The sequence below is a fragment of the Lissotriton helveticus genome, chromosome 7, assembly GCF_964261635.1.
Source record: "Lissotriton helveticus chromosome 7, aLisHel1.1, whole genome shotgun sequence".
NCBI lineage: Eukaryota > Metazoa > Chordata > Amphibia > Caudata > Salamandridae > Lissotriton > Lissotriton helveticus.
The window spans coordinates 1,304,834,353-1,304,854,075 of NC_136068.1; positions in this window are offsets into that span (position 1 = coordinate 1,304,834,353).

Below are 19,723 nucleotides of genomic sequence, written 5' to 3' on the forward strand. Positions count from 1 at the left end.
GGGCCATGGAGCGCTTCAGGAAGTTCTTATGGGGTTCCAGTTTCCTACTTCGCACGGACCACAACCACTAGTAAAGGTCCTCACCTCCAGCGAACACGCCCACGCGACGCCCCGCATAGCAAAGATGACCTTGAGATTACTAGACTATGTATATGAAGTAGAATACATTCCAGGAAATAGGAACAGAGTGGCTGACTTTTTAAGCAGAGCGGCGGCCATGGAACGGCGGAAGATCAAGAACCCTCCGGATGGGAAGGCTACATGGTGGCGTTCACACAAGACCATGAAATGGTAATCAGCGAAAAGGAATGGGAAGAGGCGTACGCCCAAGATGAGGCCTTGGAAGCAGTGAAGGGCTACATGACTCATGGATGGCCGGACAAGAAACACCTCGACAATGGGCTGAAGAAGTTCTGGGAGGTTCGAGAGGAATTGTCGATCGGAGACAACCCAGCATTCTTACTGAGAGGGGACAAGGTAGTCCCTCCACAGAACTTGGTGGAACACCTCCTAACTATCCTCCACGAGGTACACCTCGGCATTATGAAAACCAAGCCAGGGCAAAGCAAGCTTACTGGTAGCCTGCCATGGACAGCCAAATAGAAAGACATGTACGATCATGCGAATCATGCAGCAGGGCGGATAAAACACAGATCCTGCTGAGGCCGCCCCTGGGGAAGTTCGCTGTTCCCTCCAGCCCATGGGAAATGCTGTCAGTGGACATCTTAGGACCCATCCTTGATACTAATGGAGTGCCGAAATATGTCATAGTATTGGTGGACCGGTATTTCAAATGGCCGGAAGTGGAAGTGCGAGAGACAGTGGACACAGAAGCAGTGCTTTCCTTCTTGACCTCCACGTTTGTGAGGGAAGGGATACCCAAGGTGATCACCTGTGACAATGGACCACAATTTATATCCGCGAAATGGTACGCTTTTATGGTCCGCAACGGAATAGAAGTCAAACATACCCCAATATACCACCCGGCGGGGAACGGATTGGCAGAAAGATTCAACAGAGTAATAATGGGGTCAGTGCAGGCTGCGATCAGTGCCGGACAAGATTGGGAGAAGGAGCTCCTGAAGATGTTGTGGGCATATCGCATCACTCCAGCCAGCACGGGGTACAGCCCCTTCCGAATACTGCGAGGGCGAGATCCATTCACGAAGGACAATCTGGCATGGAAACTTCTAATTGTCCAGAGCAAGTGGTTCCCAGCTGTGGTGCGTAGGAACATGGAAAGAGCACAAGCCGTGTACACCGAACACTACAACAAACGGCGGAACGTTCGTGAAGTGGCCCTAGAAAAGGGCGAGTGGGTGAGAGTGAAGCAGGCGGTGTTGAAAAAGAAGGGTGACAGCAAGTTCACACCACCGTTGCAAGTGATAGAACCATACGCCAGATCGCTTCTACGCGGGCGGAAACGGAAGTGCGGCCATTTTACAGAGCCGCGACTTTCGAACCCGTCGGACCCTCTCCCCGGTGCTCTGTGAAATAAAGTAACCTGAAATCTCCCAAGGCTCAGTATTGCTTATTGGAGATATTAGGGGGTCACTATAACTCCCCACCCCTTGCCAAATAGCATGCATGATGGAATAAATAAATACACAACACAATTTTTTAGTTGGGAAAATATTGCTGCAGGTTTATTCCATACAAAAGTATGCAACATGGTGGGTTATGTTACGGGCGATCCAAGGGCAGGCAGTGGTGATCGACCTATACTGCCCTGCCCGCCTAATGAGCCAAATAGCACTGAGGCCAACCCAATCAGTGCTACCAATTATGATGGGATCCCTCTCCCTTGAATCCCATGGACTAGTGGACCACCATCTTAATCACGCCCCTTTTCGGGTGGAGCGTTGCAAGACCAGCACCCAGTTGTTCAGGCTTACAACCGCCCTAAGGACTAGCGGGGCGTCGACGATTTTCTTCCATGGAACTGCCATGAGGACTTCTGGGATTTGGCTCTGGCACCCCTATTGTGCTCCTGAAGAGGTACCCTCTGCCTCCGGCTCGCCCTGTAACTCCGCCTGCAACACAAACAAGAACATTAAAAGGTCCTACCTAATCGTGCTCCCCAGCCACACACCAGGTATGTGGTAGGGCAGGAGATGGTGTGTCAGGCAGCAAAGAGGGCGCCAGAAAGGCAGTGGGAGGTATAAGTACCTTCCCCCAACCCTCTGCACGCCAGAAATGAGGCTGCCCGCACGCCAGGCTGTGGGACTCCTTCCCCGGGTCCCCAGACTAGAGGTAGTGATGGTGTGCCTAAATGGCACTAAGGTGGCCGCCCTTTTAGGTGGCCAACTGCGTGAGCCGCGGGCAGCCGCATAGTGCCTATATAGCCAACTCCCAACCACTTGCCAATATGGAGGCATGATGGAATAAATAAATAAATACACAACACAAGTCTTTGGTTGGGAAAATATTGCTGCAGGTTTATTCCATACAAAAGTATGCAACATGGTGGGTTATCTTACGGCGATCCAAGGACAAGCAGCGTTGACTGACATGCGCTGCCCTGCCCACCTGATAAGCCAAATTGCACTGTGGCCAACCCAATCAGTGCTACCTATTATGATGGGATCCCTCTCCCTTGGATCCTGTGGACCAATAGACCACCATCTTACTCACACCCCTTTTCGGGCGGAGCGTTGCAAGCCCAGCCTCCGGTTATTCAGGCTTACAACCGCCCTAAGGACTAGCAGGGCACCAACGATTTCCTTCCAGGGACCTGCCACGAGGACTCCTGGGATTTGGCACTGGCACCCCTATTTTGCTCCTGAAGAGGCACCCTTCTGCCTCCGGATCGCTCTGTAACTCCGCCACAGCTCTGGAGGTGGCCCCCATTGCCTCCAGAGCCCCCCACCAAGACTGACAATTTCCTCACCTGCAACCTGTTATTTCCAGGGCCTCGCTAATGTCCAGTAAGAACAAATCCATGCCCACCTGTGACAAGTGCACCCCGTCCTCGTGAAAATAACCTTTGGGGTTAGCCTGAATTAGCCCGTGCCTGAAGCCAAAGACCCTTTGGTCGGTGAACTAGGGCATGGAGCTGTTTATCCTTCTCCCAGAATGTTCAACTGCCTCACGTGACCTGGCACCTTGCCAGACCCTACGCAGGACTATTTCTGACCACCATAATTCGCATTGCTCAATGTATTTGCTGATTTCACCCATATCTGCCTTCATAGCCTGCAACAGTGCTCCTCTGCCCATAACCGTGAGGTTGTTTCCTCTAAGATTGATGACCAGGATGTTTGGGGGGCCTCCATCGCCTGCCAATCTCTGCTGCAGTTTGTTGAGTAGGGAAGTAAGGCAGGGTTGTGTATTGGCCCCATTTCTCTTCTCCCTATACACAAATGGAGTTGAAAAGACACTCACAGTGGCTACTAGGGATGTCCCCCTATTTGGAAATCAAATGCTACCAATATTGGCTTACGCGGATGATGCGGTCTTAATCACCAGAACGGGGATGGGGCTTTAAAGGCTGATAACAGTGTATGTCACTTTTATGGATTCACTACAGCTGAAAGTGAATCAAACTAAGTCCTTTGTAATAATAGCCGGGGCTACAAAAAAAGGAAAAGTGCCGCAATTCCGCGCAGAAGCAGAAAAAATTAAGGTAGTAGACTCTTTTCCCTACTTGAGCTTTCTTTTTGATAAAGATCTATCATGGGCAAAATTGATAGAAGGAAGAAAGATGGTGATGGAGAGGGGTATCATCACCGAAAAATCCTTTGCTAGTAAACTGGATGCTAAACCCTTACTACTGATAAAAAATATTTACCAGGCCAGAGTAAAAGCAGAAGCGACCTATGGAGCGGGAGTCTGGGGTATGGATGCACCGATACCACTACAAACTATTGAGAATACAATTTTTAAATCTGTAGTGAGCCTCCCTACCTCTTTTACAAATTGTATCCTACATACGGAATTGGGTCTGCCCTATATTTCAGATCATACACAATTAGCCCCACTTCTTCTCTGGCATTCAATCTGGAGTAGAGACACAGTACAAGTGACTCAATCAATAATACGGAGTTGCCTAGCTATAGACAAGTGGATGAGGTCTAGGTGGCATAGTTACGTAGTGTCAGCGTTAAGGGAGATCGGTCTCCATGAACTTTTCAAAGATCCCCGGGTCTGTAAGAAGGTTTCCAAACAGAAGGTTAGTGACATGTTTATGCTGATGTCGGAGTACAAGCTTAAGGAACACTATAAAGAGAAATACGCAGCCCGAGCATATTGCCTTAACCGACCATTAATGGAGGGCGGTTTCTCTTACCTAGTAAATGTAAATAGGATGCAACACAGATTTATATTATTGAGGTTTCGCACCAACCTGATTCCCCTCATGTCAGGTTATCCTGAAAAAACATGTACTCATTCTGATTTAACTGTGTGCCCATGTGATAATTTATCACTCCAAACTGAATTGCACTTAGTCCTATTTTGTAGGCTATATGAGTATGAAAGGAATGTTCACCCCAAACCAATTTTAAAGAAAATGAATTTTAAGCAGTGCCGGGTAGCACTATACTTTTTAAAAACACTACCTGACCCTTTGGTTTGTTATTCAGTTGCATCATTCCTATGGGCCTGAATGAGGAAGAGGAAGGGGACAGCGTGTAGATTAGCGAGCATGCTAACTAATACCACAAGTACTTAGATTCAGCATATGAAATGATCTCTTTTTTTAAAAACACTTTTATGTATCTTCGTCTTTATTCTAGAATTGTGATCAATCAATCAATCAATCAATCAGTACATTTGTAAAGAGCACTACTCACCCGTGAGGGTCTCAAGGTGCTGGGGGGGATGTTGCTACTACTCGAATAGCCAGGTCTTGAGTAGTCTCCTGAAGGTTAGCAGGTCCTGGGTCTGCCGTAGGAGGATGGGGAGGGTGTTCCAAGTCCTGGCGGCGAGGTGGGAGAACGATCTGCTGCCGGAGGTCACTCTATGGATGCAGGAGACAGTGGCGAGGGCGAGGTCGGCGGAGCGGAGCTGGTGGTTGGGGGTGTAGAAGGTGAGTCGTCTGTTGAGGTATGCCGGTCCGGTGTTGTGGAGTGCCTTGTGTGCGTGGGTGAGGAGCTTGAAGGTGACCCTTCTTGTTGATGGGAAGCCAGTGCAGGTCTCTAAGGTGGGGTGTGATGTGGCTGCGGTGAGGAAAGTCAAGGATCAGGCGCGCAGAGGCGTTCTGTATGCGTTGTAGTTGTTTCAGGAGTTTGGCCGAAGCTCCTGCGTGGAGGGCGTTTCCGTAGCCTAATCTGCTGCTGACGAGGGCCTGGGTGACCGTTCTTCTTGTTTCGGTGGTGATCCACCTGTAGATCTTGCGGAGCATGCGGAGTGTGTTGAAGCAGGAGGACGAGACGGCGTTGACTTGCTGTGTCATGGAGAGAGTAGATTTGAGGTTGATCCCCAGGTTGCGTGCGGGGTTGGTGGGTGTTGGTGGTGTTCCCAGTGCGGTTGGCCACCAGGAGTCGTCCCAGGCCGAGGGGGTGGAGCCGAGGATAAGGACTTCTGTCTTGTCTGAGTTCAGCTCCAGACGGCTGTTCTTCATCCACTCGGCGACAGCTTTCCTTCCTTCGTCGAGGTTGGTTTTGGTCCTGAGGGGGTCCTTGGTGAGATGGTGATGAAATATTTGTAATCTTAAAGACAGAATTTTGTAAAAATGTTATGATGATGTTTTTATATATGTGCTTTTATGATCATTTTTAACTTGATCGAATAATAATGAATTGGAGTAGGCAGTGCCATCTCATGCCAGAGTACCCCAGCCAGACAATCTGTGTCTGGGAGAACCAATGCTTCCAAGTCCTGTGTTCCACCCATTTTGCCAACCTGGCGATGCACGAGTGGCCGATCACCCACACCTTGAACCCTGGTAAAATAAGTGGATGCAAATTTTATTCGGACCTGCCATGTCCGGCGTGTCTGGCAGCAAAGAGGGCGCCAGAAAGGCAGGGGGAGGTATAAGTACCTTCCCCCAACTCTCTGGGCAGCCGCAGTCCGATTACTTAAAAGACAAAGCAACGCTTTTGTTTGTAGAGTCTGGCCTTGGTATTTGCCAAGCAGCGAATAGCCATGACCTGGAAATCTAATGTGGCACTGGCTTTGGAACAATGGCACGCAGATGTGGTCAAGTGGACCATGGCTGAGATAGTACGTGAGCCGGGGAGGTGCAGCCAGATCGATGAGGGGCCCGCGACAAAACCCTGCTAGGGCAGAACATGAGAGTGGGTAGCAGCAGAGCCCAGGAAAATGCTGGGCACCGATTTGTCAGCTTAGTTTGAAGTGACCAATCTGCGAGGGGCCTCCAGGGAACACCACAGTGTGCGACCCTTGACCCTACCTCCAGGCTCCCCACACCGCGCAGCTCCATCTGTCTGCGCCAGTGCCCCCAGCCCAGCTGCTGCCGCTGTGACTGGGTTAAAACCCCCCCGGAGGCTCTGCTCATTTTTTCAGTTTGTGATAATTGTGCTGTTTGCCTCTCTGTCACTGTACTGTGCCCGGTTTTGTTGCTCTGTCATTGTAGCGTTTTTTTGTCCCCTACTGTTTCCCCCTTTGCCTTCTGTTTTCCCCTCCCCGCTTTTTCCCATTCCCGGTTCCCGCTGCTGCATCCCCTGCGGCCCGCCCCCCTCGTCGTCCATCGGCCTCCCCGCTCCCGCCCCAGCTGCTTCTCCCTCCCACCTCTCCTTATATGTTGACTGCAGCGGGCGCGCCTAATGCAAGCCCATCCGTGCCTGGAATGCGCCCAGCGCAAGGACCCCTGGCCCCCGCAAGAGCCACGACACCCGCATACACTACGACCCCAGCACCCTCCACGCACTCAACGCCGGACAATCACGCACCTGCTGCCTAGCCGCCCCGAAAAGCACCCATGGTCCCTTATCCTGCCGGGACTGCCGCTTCACCAGCATCCGGCCCGCCAAACCACCTACCAAAGAACCCAACTACCTCGGATGCATCCTGCTCAACACCCGCTGGGACCTACCCGTCTCCAACGCCCCAGACGTCGCCTTCCTGACGGAGACCTGACTGAACCCCTCCTCGGCACCCAACATCGCCATAGCCATCCTGGAAGGCTACACGATCACCAGCAAGGACCGCACCAACGGAGTAGGAGGAGGAATTGCCATCGTCCACAGGAACACTCTCAAGATCTCGATGAACATCGACGACACCCTCAGCACCGCCGAACACCTGCCCTTCCAGATTCACACCGACCCCAATAACGCCCTCAGAGGAACCCCCGTCTACAGACCCCCCGGACCCCAACCACAGTTCAGCGACTCCATCACCGACTTCCTCAGCACACATGCCCTCGCCTCCACGGAATACATCCTCCTCGGGGACCTGAACTTCCACCTTGAGAACAACAACGACCCCAACTCCTCCACCCTGATCGCCAACCTCGTCAACCTCGGACTCAGACAACTCGTCACAACACCCACCCACTCCACCGGCCACACGCTTGACCCCATCTTCTCAGCAAGCTCCCATGTCACCTTCAACCGCACCACCAAACTCCACTGGACCGACCATCACTGCATCCACTTCACCTTCCGGAAACCCACCACGCACCACCGTCCCCAACAGATACCGCGCCGCCACTGGAGCAAAGTCACCGAAGACCAGCTTTCCACCACCCTCGTCCGGAACCCTCCCGCAGACCCAACCGACCCCGACACCACCGCTCTCAACCTCAGACAGTGGCTCAACGACTGCGCCAACACCCTCGTCCCACTGAAGAAGCCCTCCAACACCCACACCAGCAAGAAAGCCATCTGGTTCACCAAAGACCTCCAGGCCTCCAAGCGAACCTACCTAAAACTCGAAAAAAACTGGACCCGCGAACGAACACCAGAAAGCTACACAGCCCACAAGAACGCCACCCGCAGACACCACCACCTCATCAGATCCGCCAAAAGATCCTCCTTCAAAACCCTCCTAGACAACAACGCACACAACAGCAAAGAGCTCTTCAGCATCGTGAAGGAGCTCTCCAACCCTAGCTCCAACACCAACAACATCCCACCTTCACAAGACCTGTGCAACTCGCCGGCCACCTTCTTCCATCGCAAGATCGCAGACATCCACGACAGCTTCGGCGCCGTGACCACCCAGACAACCACTGAGACCCCAGCTCCCATGACCACCACCCACACCAACCGCCTACTCTCTTGGACCAACATCAGCAATGACTACACCATCAAGATCATGAACACCGTCCACTCCAGATCCCCAACAGAACCTTGCCCACACCCTATATTCAACAAAGCCAGCAGCACCATCGCACCCCATCTCCGGAAAACCATCAACATCTCCTTCGAGACAGCGACATTCCCGGAGCGATGGAAGCATGCAGAGATCAACGCCTTACTCAAGAAACCCAAGACGGACCCTAAGGACCTCAAGAACTTCCAGCCCATCTCCCTGCTCCCGTTCCGGGTGAAGGTCATCGAAAAGGCCGTCAACAAACAACTGACCTGCTTCCTTGAGGAGAACAGCATCCTGGACCCGTCCCAGTCCGGATTCCGCAGCAACCACAGGACCGAAACTGCCCTCAGCGCCGCCACCGACGACATCAGGACCCTGCTAGACAACGGAGAAACCGCCGCCCTCATCCTCCTGGACCTGTCAGCCGCCTTCAAAACGGTCTGCCACTGCACACTACGAACACACCTCTACGACACCGGAATCAAAGAGAAAGCTCTTGACTGGACATCCTCCTTCGTCTCCGGCAGAACACAGAGCGTTCGCCTCCCCCCTTCCGCTCCGAAGCCAACGAGATCATCTGCGGCGTACCCCAAGGCTCATTCCTCAGCCCAACGCTGTTCAACGTCTACATGACACCGCTCGCCCACGTCGCACGACGGCATGATCTCATCATCTCCTACACCGACGACACCCAGCTGATCTTCTCCCTCACCAAGGACCCCTATACCGCCAAAACCAACCTCCACAAAGGAATGAAGGCCATCACCTCAGCCTGGGACGACTCCTGGTGGCCGACTGCACTAGGGACACCCCAACATCCACCGACCAAGCACGCAACCTAGGGGTCATCCTCGACTCTAACCTCTCCATGACGAAGCAGGTCAACGCAGTCTCCTCCTGCTTTAACACCCTCCACATGCTCCGCAGGATCTTCAAGTGGATCCCCACCGAAACAAGAAGGACGGTCACCCAGGCCCTCGTCAGCAGTAGACCGGACTACAGGAACACCCTCTACGCAGGAGCCTCGGCCAAACTCCTGAGACGGCCCCAACACATCCAGAATGCCTCTGCACGCCTGATTCTCGACATCCCTTGCCGCAGCCACATCACACCCCACCTGAGAGACCTACACTGGCTCCCTGTCGACAAGAGGATAACCTTCAAAGTCCTCATCCACGCACACAAGGCACTCCACAACACCGGACCAGCATACCTCAACAGCAGACTCAGCCTCTAGACACCCACCCGCCAGCTCCGCTCCGCAGACCGCGCCCTCGCCACCGTCCCCCTTCATCCGAAGAGTGAGCGCCGGCAGCAGATCATCCCCCCACCTCGCCACCAAGACATGCAACACCCTCCCCATCCGCCTACGGCAGACCGGAGACTTTCTGACCTTCAGAAAACTTCTCAAAACCTGGCTCTTCAAACAGTAGCATCTCCCCCCACCAGCGCCTTGAGACCCTCACGGATATGTAGTGCGCTCTACAAATGCTTTGATTGATTGATTGATTGATAAGGGCATGGAGGACGCCTGGGAAAGCATGTGCCTTTGCCATTGGATTGCCTGGGTTGCCATATCGCAGTTGGATTGCTGTGGAAGGACATCATTATGGGGCGCTGCACAGGCAGTGGAGCGTGGGCAGCAGCGTGAGGAGAGCTCGCCGCCCCGGTGGATCGATCATATGGCTACACTTATTAAATCCGTGCAAATCGCTTCCACTGATGAGGGTTTAAGTCTCCATTGGGTGAATTCTGTGCCTCACAATTTTGCTGGTAAGTCAGGCAGCAGCATGGAGAGGAGCGTGCTGCCCGTGAAGATTTCAAAGGATTCGGTCAGGCAGTGGTGTGGTCTGAAGTACACTGCCCGTGAAGTGACGGTGGCCTGGAGCGCAGCTAGCAGCATGGTCAGGAGCGTGCTGCCCAGGAACTTGTGGCGTTGTTCTGGGCATCGGCATGAAGTGAGAGTGCTGCCCTGTTGAGGAGCGTAGTCTGGCAGCGGCGGGTCAGGAGCACGCTGCCTGTGAAGTGAGGGTCTGGTGGCGTGCAGCGGCGTGGTCATGAGCACGCTGCCCTTGAATTTCTTTTCTCAAAATATATATTTTTGTTTCAGTTCAGTTCAGTTTAAATAGAAAAAACATACAACAAATCACACTTAGGTCAGACATATTTGTTCAATTTTCTCAGTCCCTGTATTCTAATGTATTTTTAATACATTGTGGGCAACTAACATTGTGTACCATTCCCTTGTTCTTTGGTATGCCCTGATTTCCACTCTCGCTCCCTCTCTTGGAGTCTTGAGCCCTTTGGGTCTCTCCTAGTCCCCGGGCCCCATGTGTAACAGTTTGGGTACCATCACTGCTTCCTATGAAGCCATAGTAGTTCATCCAGTTACTCCATACTTCAGTAAATTTCTTGGGGCACCCTCTGCTCTTATATGTAACAGTTTCTGCTGCCAAGGAGAGGTCCATACCGCGTTTCCATTCATGTAAAGTCAGGGTTTCTTGTGAGCCCCGATACCGTGCTATATCACGGTTCGCCACTATAAAACCCAGCGAGTTTAAGAGCAATTGGAGCTCTGGGGACATCTACATCACATGGAATGCCCAGGAGTATAAATTTAGGGTCTGTTGGAAGGGACACTCTGGGGACATCTACATCACATGGAATGCCCAGGAGTATAAATTTAGGGTCTGTTGGAAGGGACACTCCTAGTATTGCATTTAACTCTTTGAGTATTTTGTCCCAGTAGGCTTAGATATGGGGACACTCCCATATCCTTTGTATGAAATTTCCTGCAGGGGCTCGACAACACAGTCACTGGGGGGTCCCAGCCAGGCCAATTTTATGCAGCTTTACTATGTCATAGTATGACCTATGCAGGATATTAAAATGGATAAGACGCAGTCTGATTTTGATTGCCACTTCTCTAGGGTGCATTAGGGCGGCTTCCCAATCAATCTCTTCTAGTTCCCCTAGGTCTCTCTCCCTGGTTTCCCTTAGTTTACCCAGGGTGTCGGGCATGTTATTATTAAGTGTCTTATAGGTGAGTGACACTGCCTTTGTCTTGAGCTCTTCCTGTAGTAGTCGCCCCTCAAGTGGTGCGTACTCTGGTATCTCTGTTTCCCTTATTCCTTCTGCGCCCCATGCCTTACGTAACTGAGCATATTTGAGGAATTGGGATTTATGTAGTTTACATTTATTTTGGAGCATAAAAAAGGTTTTGATTTCTCCCCTAGCTGTTTTATCTCCCACTGTCGAGATCCCCAGTATGTCCCAGTTTTTGAAGCCCTGGAGCTCGCCCACCTCTCTGAGCCCACTTCCCTTCCACAGAGTGGTGGCGCTAGTTATCTTGTGGGGACCGCCCCTGTGTCCTAGTGGTTCTTTCCCATGCCTCCACAGTGACTCTCGTCGCTGGGATCCCTTTCCCTCTGTACAAGTAGTGTAGGAACGTGTGCGGCATCACAGTCTGCCTTTCTAGTCTATATGTGAGATGGTCCCAGGTTACGTGTATCCAGTCATTTACAGGAGTTATGTGTGCCGCCCAATAGTACGCTGCAATGTCCTGTAGTGCTAGTCCCCATTATATGGGTTTCGGTGCAGCATTTTTATGGTTATTCCTGGGTGCATAGTTATGCTTGAAGTTCGGAGTCTATTTCCCTAAAATTCGTTCTGGGGAGAGGGTGATAAGTATTCTGGAGAGCGTATAAGAATTGGGGAAGGGAGAGCCGTCTGGCCCATTATTGAGAGAGGTATCTCTTTCAATTTGTCTGCGTCTTGTTTAAAGTTCGCTAGGACCCGCAAAGGTGTTGTGGTGTCGGCAGACCTCTGCTTGTGGTGTAAGGAAGACCCCGAAGTATTTAAATCCTTCTGTGGCGATTTGGAAATTACCTGGGAGCAACGGGCATTTCAATATGTGGTTTGGGCAGTATAAAATTGACTTGTGTCGATGTACCCTATATCCTGAAAGCCAGCCATATTCCTCTACTATGGAAAGCACTGTAGGTATTGTTGTGTCCGGTTTCATTTTGTATAGGAGAATATCATCTGCATATGGATCCTCGGGTATGGCTCTGAAGGAAACACCCTGGGTTGTTGTCGAATCGCACATGCTAGTGGTTCAATCATTAGTCCAAATAAGATTGGGGATAAAGGGCATCCCTGTGTAGTCCCGTGTGATATCGGGAATGTGCAGGAGATTTTCCCGTTGACTCGCACTGCTGCTATGGGTGCAGTGTACAATAGGCTTACCCATTTCCTAAATTTCGGGCCAAATCTGAATTTGACTATAGTAGAGTCTAGGAAGGGCCAATTGTAGGAGAATAGGATCTGCTTACTATGGTTACCCTCACTTTTTGCTGGTGTTTCACTGTTTTTTGACTTTAGTCTGGCTAGGACCCCAGGCTAGCTGCTTCCTTTCTAAATTGATTGAATGTACATTAGGTACACTCCAGTTTGGTTACTGGGGTACCCTTGTGAGTCCCTAGTATATGGTACACCAGGTACTTAGGGCATAGGTACCCCGGAGGCCTAACAGGGGCTGCAGCATGTATCATGCCACCCCTGGGAAACCTTACAAAATGACACCACAGGACTGCTACTGCAGCCTGGGTAAGGTGGTGCATGCACCCCTTACTTAGATATAGGTTATCTATATCTACCTTTAATCACTGTACATATAAACCTATCAGTCACTACTATGGCAGGCCTTATCAATCCTGAAGGCAGAGTGCTTGGTTTTGTGTGAGAGGGTGTCCATGCATGGGCTGGGCCCCTCTGCAGCTTTCAGAGCCTATTCTCTGAGGCTGTTCTGTGATGCAGCCAGACCATATACTCTTAAGTGCATTATAATATTATAACCTTGCGGTAAATGCTAACTTTGGAATGGCTGCACTGAAACATGTTGTGTTTGATGTCAAACACTTTGGAATCCTACCCCCCGCCAGTCCTGGAGGCGGGGTAGAATTCCACCCTTCTAGAGGGAGAGACATGTGCACACTGGTCTAACCGGTAATAGTTTTAAAGAGCCCTGGCATCACAAAATGGATGCTGCAGCCACAGACACGAGTCTGGCCTCCTGCTGCTGACCGAACCTCCGGCAGGGGAGGCCTGGACAATAGATTTTCTGTCACAGGGAGGTGTAACCACCTCCCAGACAGGCCTTAGTGGATTGGGGCTGGGTGGGTGCAATCTGAGAGTGCTTTAAAGTCTGCACTGGGGGCACATTTGGTGTCCCTGTACATAGCACAGTTCAAACTGGTTGCAGTGGCTACCAGCCCCGGCTCTGGTGCAAAACTGGACAAAGAAAGTGGGTGTAGGCACCCCTCTTTCCAGACCCTCCCATAGGTGGATCCCCAGAGTATGTCCAACCCCTTTCTTTAGTATAAGTAAGGAACCCCTGGCAATAGGACTTTAGATTACACCTGGACACAATACTGAAACTCAATCCTGGAACTTTGACGCTCTACTAAAGACTAGAGGACAGAAGAATCTCCCTTGGGGTCAAGGAATGACTCCCCTGCTTGGCAGGCACCAATGAAGCATCTTGCTGGTCTGCATTTCCGAAGCTCTCGCCGGACTCCGAAGTATTTGCAACACAGGAAGAGGATTTCCAGACTTCTCAGAGGCCAACCCGAGTACCCAGCAAAGCTGAGACCCGCAGGCCTCACGAGTGACGTGGAACCGGAACCAGAACCCCTGGACACCGTGCACATTTGCTAGTGCATTGACTTCTCGAGATCCCTTAAAGTTGTGCTTTGGGTTACTTGTAGCCCAAGCCCCAAGTGCACCGAAGATTGTGGGGCTACACTCCACGAGTGTTCCATGAGCCCGCTTCTTGCATTTCCGCTCGAGGCCCCTTCGCGATCCCTGGTCCGTTGACTGGTGGGTCCCTACGAAGGCAACTCTGATTTTCCTTGGGCTTCCCTGGTTGCTCCAGACGTGCCCTGACTCTCCACTACGTGGTGAGTCCCTTGGACCTTGCTGGTCCACTCTGAAGCATTTCTTTGATTCCTGTGTGGTTGCTGTTGCCAAGGCTTGTTGGGTCCAATCCGGGCACAGACACCACAGCAATCAACATCCTTCGGGGGACAGCTCGATTCCAGATCCTGGTAGTCATCGACGCCTCCTGGTCCTCTTGGTTGAAGAGTCAAGCTTCACCTCTTTCACCTGAAATCACCAGACATTGGTGGGCATTCGACTGTCGTGCCCCTGGTCACTGGCAAGTGACCCAGACTTTGTCCCCTCTGCTTTCAGGTTCTTCTCATCTTCGATCCAGGCTTGAATCACACTGGACACTTTCCACTTGGACGGCAGCGGCACTTTGCAGCAGATCGCCATTGAAAACAACGACAAAACCTGACACCAAAGGACACCTATGCACCCGGCTTCCCTGGGTGAGGTAACTTGAGTACTCCGGTGCTCCAGTGGGTGTTGGCCCCAGAACCCCTTAAGTCTAAAGGGGTTTGCCCAAAGTCCTCTACTAAGTGTCCTTAATCTTTAAATTTCCAACCACAACTTTCCCCATTGCAGTTAATGGTGATCCGCAGCTGTGTTTAGACACTGCACGCGTCCCCTGTGGTTCCCCGGTGTCAATACCTTGATGGTTCCTTGTGGTCCCAGCACTTCTACAGGCTCTAGGCCTTGTGTCTAGTCAAGTCGTGGTTCTTATACCACTTTCTTAATATATGATTTGGTATGGCCCTAGGGCTCAACATACATTGTGCTAATTTACTGTGTGCTATTAAGTTTACTGTATGTATTTTTGCCTCTAGCCTCATAAAGAGACTAGTGGGGTGTGTTTAGAATAAATACATATTTTTTCTATATATACCTGGTGTGGTTCTCCTTTCATTTGGTCATTCACGAGATTACAGACTGGTAAAACAAGCTGCTTTACATTCCTCCAAGACTTAGCCGGAAGGCTGCTCTCCACAGCTACCACAAGGATAGCTTTCTATAAAGGTTGCCTTTAAACCATCAATAAGGGTCGTTTGGACTGGTGCAAAGTGCCCACTAGAATAGTGGATAGCATATGCCAGGCCAACTTATCACACCAATGCACTGCGTCGAATGCTTTCTCCGCACCTAACGAAAGAAAAATATGGGGATCATTGCGGTTTTTAACCACCATTATCCAGTTGTGTGATCTACGGAGGTTCCATCTGGTTGCCTGACCGGGCATGAACCCTGATTGATCACAATGGACAAGAGTCGTTATGACCTGCAAGAGTCGCATGAGTAAGATTGTCGCTAGCATTTTGACCTCTGTATTCCGCAGAGAGTTGGGACTGTATGAATCGCATTTGTTTTGGGGTTTGCACTTTTTATGAATAGTCAGAATAGTGGCAGTCTGGAGGTCCACTGGGAGAATGCCCTCTTTTTATGTGTCTTGGTAGAGGCTCAGTAGGTGGGGGCTCAATAGGTCTGTACATGTTTTATATAGCTCAACAGGTAGTCCGTTTGGCCCAGGGTTCTTCCCGGTCTAAGTTGGGAATTAGCCTCACTCACTTCTGCTAGCGCCAGGTCTCCATCTAATGTTTTCATGTCACCCTCCTCTATTCTGGGAACCTGTATATCTTTAAAATATTCGTCCAGTTCAGCTATGTCACTAGATGTCTTCCTATCATAGAATTCTTCATAGTGTTTGGCGAATGCTGACACTATTTGCTTGTCTGTGGAGAGAGTCACTCCATGTTCGTCTGTGATTGAAATCACCCATCTAGCCTCAGCTTTCTTCTTGCTAAGCCATGCCAGCAGTTTTCCGGCTTTGTCGTCTACCTCATAGAGGCGGTGTAGGTTAGATAGTCTTTTAGGATTTTGTAGGACCCAGGTGTTTAATTTCCAGGTTTGCAGTGAGTCTCGGGTTTTAGCTCCTATTTGTACCCAGAGGGCTGAGTGGTCTGACAGCCCTTTTTATAACATTTTATACTCAAGATTGTGACCCCTCTGGATCCAGATGTGTACCCGGCATGTGCCAGCACTATGTACATTCCCCTCAACAGAAAGTTACACTGGGTGCCCTAGAAGTGGGTTTCTTGGAGTAACACTACATCGGACTGTATGCGCTTTACATATTAGGTGACTAGCCCCCACTTAATCCTATTAGACCATTAACATTCCAGGTCAGGACCATCATGGTCCTTTTCTCTAAGGAGGTGGACGTAGGTGTATCGAGAGTATGGGGCAGGCCTTTCCACATGTGTCAGGGATTGGAGAGGGGTCTGTTCTGTTTCCAGTATTCCTTCCTCTGACCCAGCATGTCCAAAGTGGGACAACAATCTTAACAAACAACCCATTGCTCCACCCACCCCCCTCCCTACCTCCCTAGTCCTTCTCACGCTCTTGGACCCATGGCTATAAAGCAACTGTGTATAAGAGGAGAGCGAGATGTGTGTCACCCGCCCACCTGTATGCATGAACCAACCCTGTTAATTCCCACTACATTCGAGCTGACAAAAAATATCAAAATAGGTCCTTAGTGGACCACACTACAGTACAGTGTTTAGTGATACTGCCAGTGGGCAGGCAGGCTAATGTCTTATAGGATGTCGTTTCCATAGTACCTGACCCCAGCTAATGTAACAGAGCCAGATTCAAACAGTCGGGCTGCTAGGATCTGCCGCATATCCCACCGACAGAGAACAGCCCACCTCCACCCCCCTCAGCCAAAGGGTGTGTGCTCTCATCACCAGAGGAGTCTCTTGGTTCCTCTGAATCTGCATGTGCGCTCCATTGGCTAGATCGGTCTGTAGCCTCTTCATCCATAGTTTCAGTGTGCTCCCTTCTCACCATCGGTCCCGCTCTATTGTTAGTCCCTCTTAGTGTATACAGAGTTCCTTGTCCTGTTCTCTTCAGTCTGGTCTTGTTCCTTCTGTGTCTCAGTGCCTTGTTTACAGGTCTGGGTCATGATGTATTCCTATCTCGGATCCGATCTCTGGAGCGATTGAGGATCGGTTTCTCTTCAATCCACCCCATGCGTATTCTGGAGATTGAAAGAACAACGTTTTTCCCTTTTATATGATTTTCAGTTTTTCCTCAAAAAAGAAGCATGTGTTGTATTTGCAGTGTTCAGAGTTTCACTTTCACAATGTCGAAATTCCTCCTTTGGTGTTGTATGTCCTGGCTGAATTCTGAGAAGATCATGATTCTGACGTTTTCATTTCTGACTTCTTCCATACGGCGCGCTTCGCGAAGGATCATGTCCCGATCTAGAAAATGAAGGAATTTTGCTATGATGGGTCTTGATGGGGCTTCGGTTGGTGGCTTTGCGCTCAGTGCTCTATGTGCCCAATCAATTATGAAGCGGGTGGAGAAGTGTTCATGTGTGATAATGGATTTCAGCCAGTTGTTTAAGAACGTGTGTAGATTGGGTCCCTCTACCCCCTCCGGAAATACCTCAAATTGTAGCTATTTCCTTCGCACCCAATTTGTAGCAGCATCGATACGTCATTGCAGTTTGCCATTCAAGCCACTGAGTTCTATTATCTCCTTTTGCAGGTACTTGACTACACCCTTAACTTCGGAGACTCTGTTCTCGGTCTCTGTCACTCTCTCTGATACATTGCGGAGGGCTTGTCTGAGTAATGTGACTTCCGAGCGTACTGCCCCAATCTTGTTCTCCAATGCTTCTCTGGATGACTGAATAGCCTGGAGTAGGGTAGCCGTGTCGGGCAGGAGCTGTACAGGTTCCTGTGGGGTCACCACTTTGGTGTATCTGTCCATTTTCCCTTGTCTTGGTGGTGTCGGGTCTTTATCTTTATTCATCCTTAGTGAATGTCGAAGGCTGTACCAGGTGTGCGAGAAGTCTTGCAGGTAGGATTGTGTTTAGCTGCGCCGAAGTTCCTTCGGGGCGATCTCTCCAATAGTCTGCTTTGTTTTCTCCTGGCCCAGGTCACGCAAGCCACATTCAGTCCTCTTTGTGATATTCACTGGTTCGCCTCAATCCTAAAACACCCCCGGTCACAAGGCCAGGACAGGAGCCACTTCATTGAATGGAGGGGACTGAGGTTATCCAAGCTCTGCAAGCAAGTCAGGCAAGCCTCTGCGCCTCTCCTGAAGTCACCGGTCGCTGTATTGGGAGGGAGGCCCCACTTGCAGGCTGTGGCACTGTTTCAACCCTCTATCTCTCTCCACCAGCTTGGGGGGTGCACACACCCCCACCTCCAGCCGATTCAGCGCGATCTCTCTCACTTGTGTGGTGGCCTGAGCATCATGTGTGACTCACCGAGGGAGCCGGGGCAGAGGTCTCCTCTTCTCATGGGGCACATTCAATCAATCAATTACGAAATTTTTAGAGTGCACTACTCACCCGTGAGGGTTTCAAGGCGCTGGGGGGAGGGGGTCCTGCTACTGCTTGAATAGCCAGGTCTTGAGTAGCCTCCTGAAGGTTAGCAGATCTTGGGTCTGCTGTAGGAGGATGGGGAGGGTGTTCCAGGACTTGGTGGTGAGGCAGGAGAACTATCTGCCACCGGAGGTCGCTCTTCGGATGTGAGAGACGGTAGCTAGGGCGTGGAAGGCGGAGCGGAGCTAGCGGTTTAGGATGTAGAACTTGAGTCATCTGTTGAGGTATGCTGGTCTGGTGTCGTGGAGTGCCTGGTGTGCGTGGGTGAGGAGCTTGAAAGTGATTCTCTTGTTGATGGGCAGCCAGTGCAGGTCTCTCAGGTGGTGTGTGATGTGGCTGTGTCGAGGGATGTCGAGGATCAAGCAGGCAGAGGCGTTCTGGATGCGTTGCAGTCGTTTCAGTAGTTTGGCCGGGGCTCCCGCGTAGAGGGTGTTTCCGTAGTTTAGCCTGCTGCTGACGAGGGCCTGGGTGACCGTTCTTCTTGTGTTGGTGGGGATCCATCTGTAGATCTTGCGGAGCATGCAGAGGGTGTTGAAGCAGGAGGATGAGATGGTGTTGACTTGCTTGGTCATGGAGAGTGTTGCGTCATGGATGAAACCCAGGTTGCATGCATGGTCAATGGGTGTCGGTGCTGCTCCCAGGGTGGTAGGCTACCAGAAGTCATCCCAGGCTGAGAGGGTGGAGCCGAGGATGAGGACCTCCATCTTGTCCGAGTTTGGCTTCAGGCAACTGTTCTTCATCCATTCAGCGATGGCTTTCATTCCTTTGTGGAGGTTGGTTTTGGCGGTGAGGGGTCCTTGGTGAGGGAGAGGATCAGCTGGGTGTTGTCGGCGTAGGAGATGATGTTGAGGTCGTGCAGTCTGGCGACATGGGCGAGCGAGGCCATGTAGATGTTGAACAATGTCGGGCTGAGGGAGGATCCTTGGGGTACGCCGCAGAGGATCTTGGAGGCTTCGGAACGGAAAGGGGGGAGGCGGACGCTTTGGGTTCTGCCAGAGAGGAAGGAGGTGGTCCAGTCCAGTGCTTTGTCTCAGATTCCTGAGTCGTTGAGGCGTGTGTGTAGGGTGCAGTGGCAGACCGCGTCGAAGGCAGCTGATAAGTCCAGGAGAAAGAGGGCCGCGGTCTCCCCGTTGTCCAGCAGGGTCCTGATGTCATCGATGG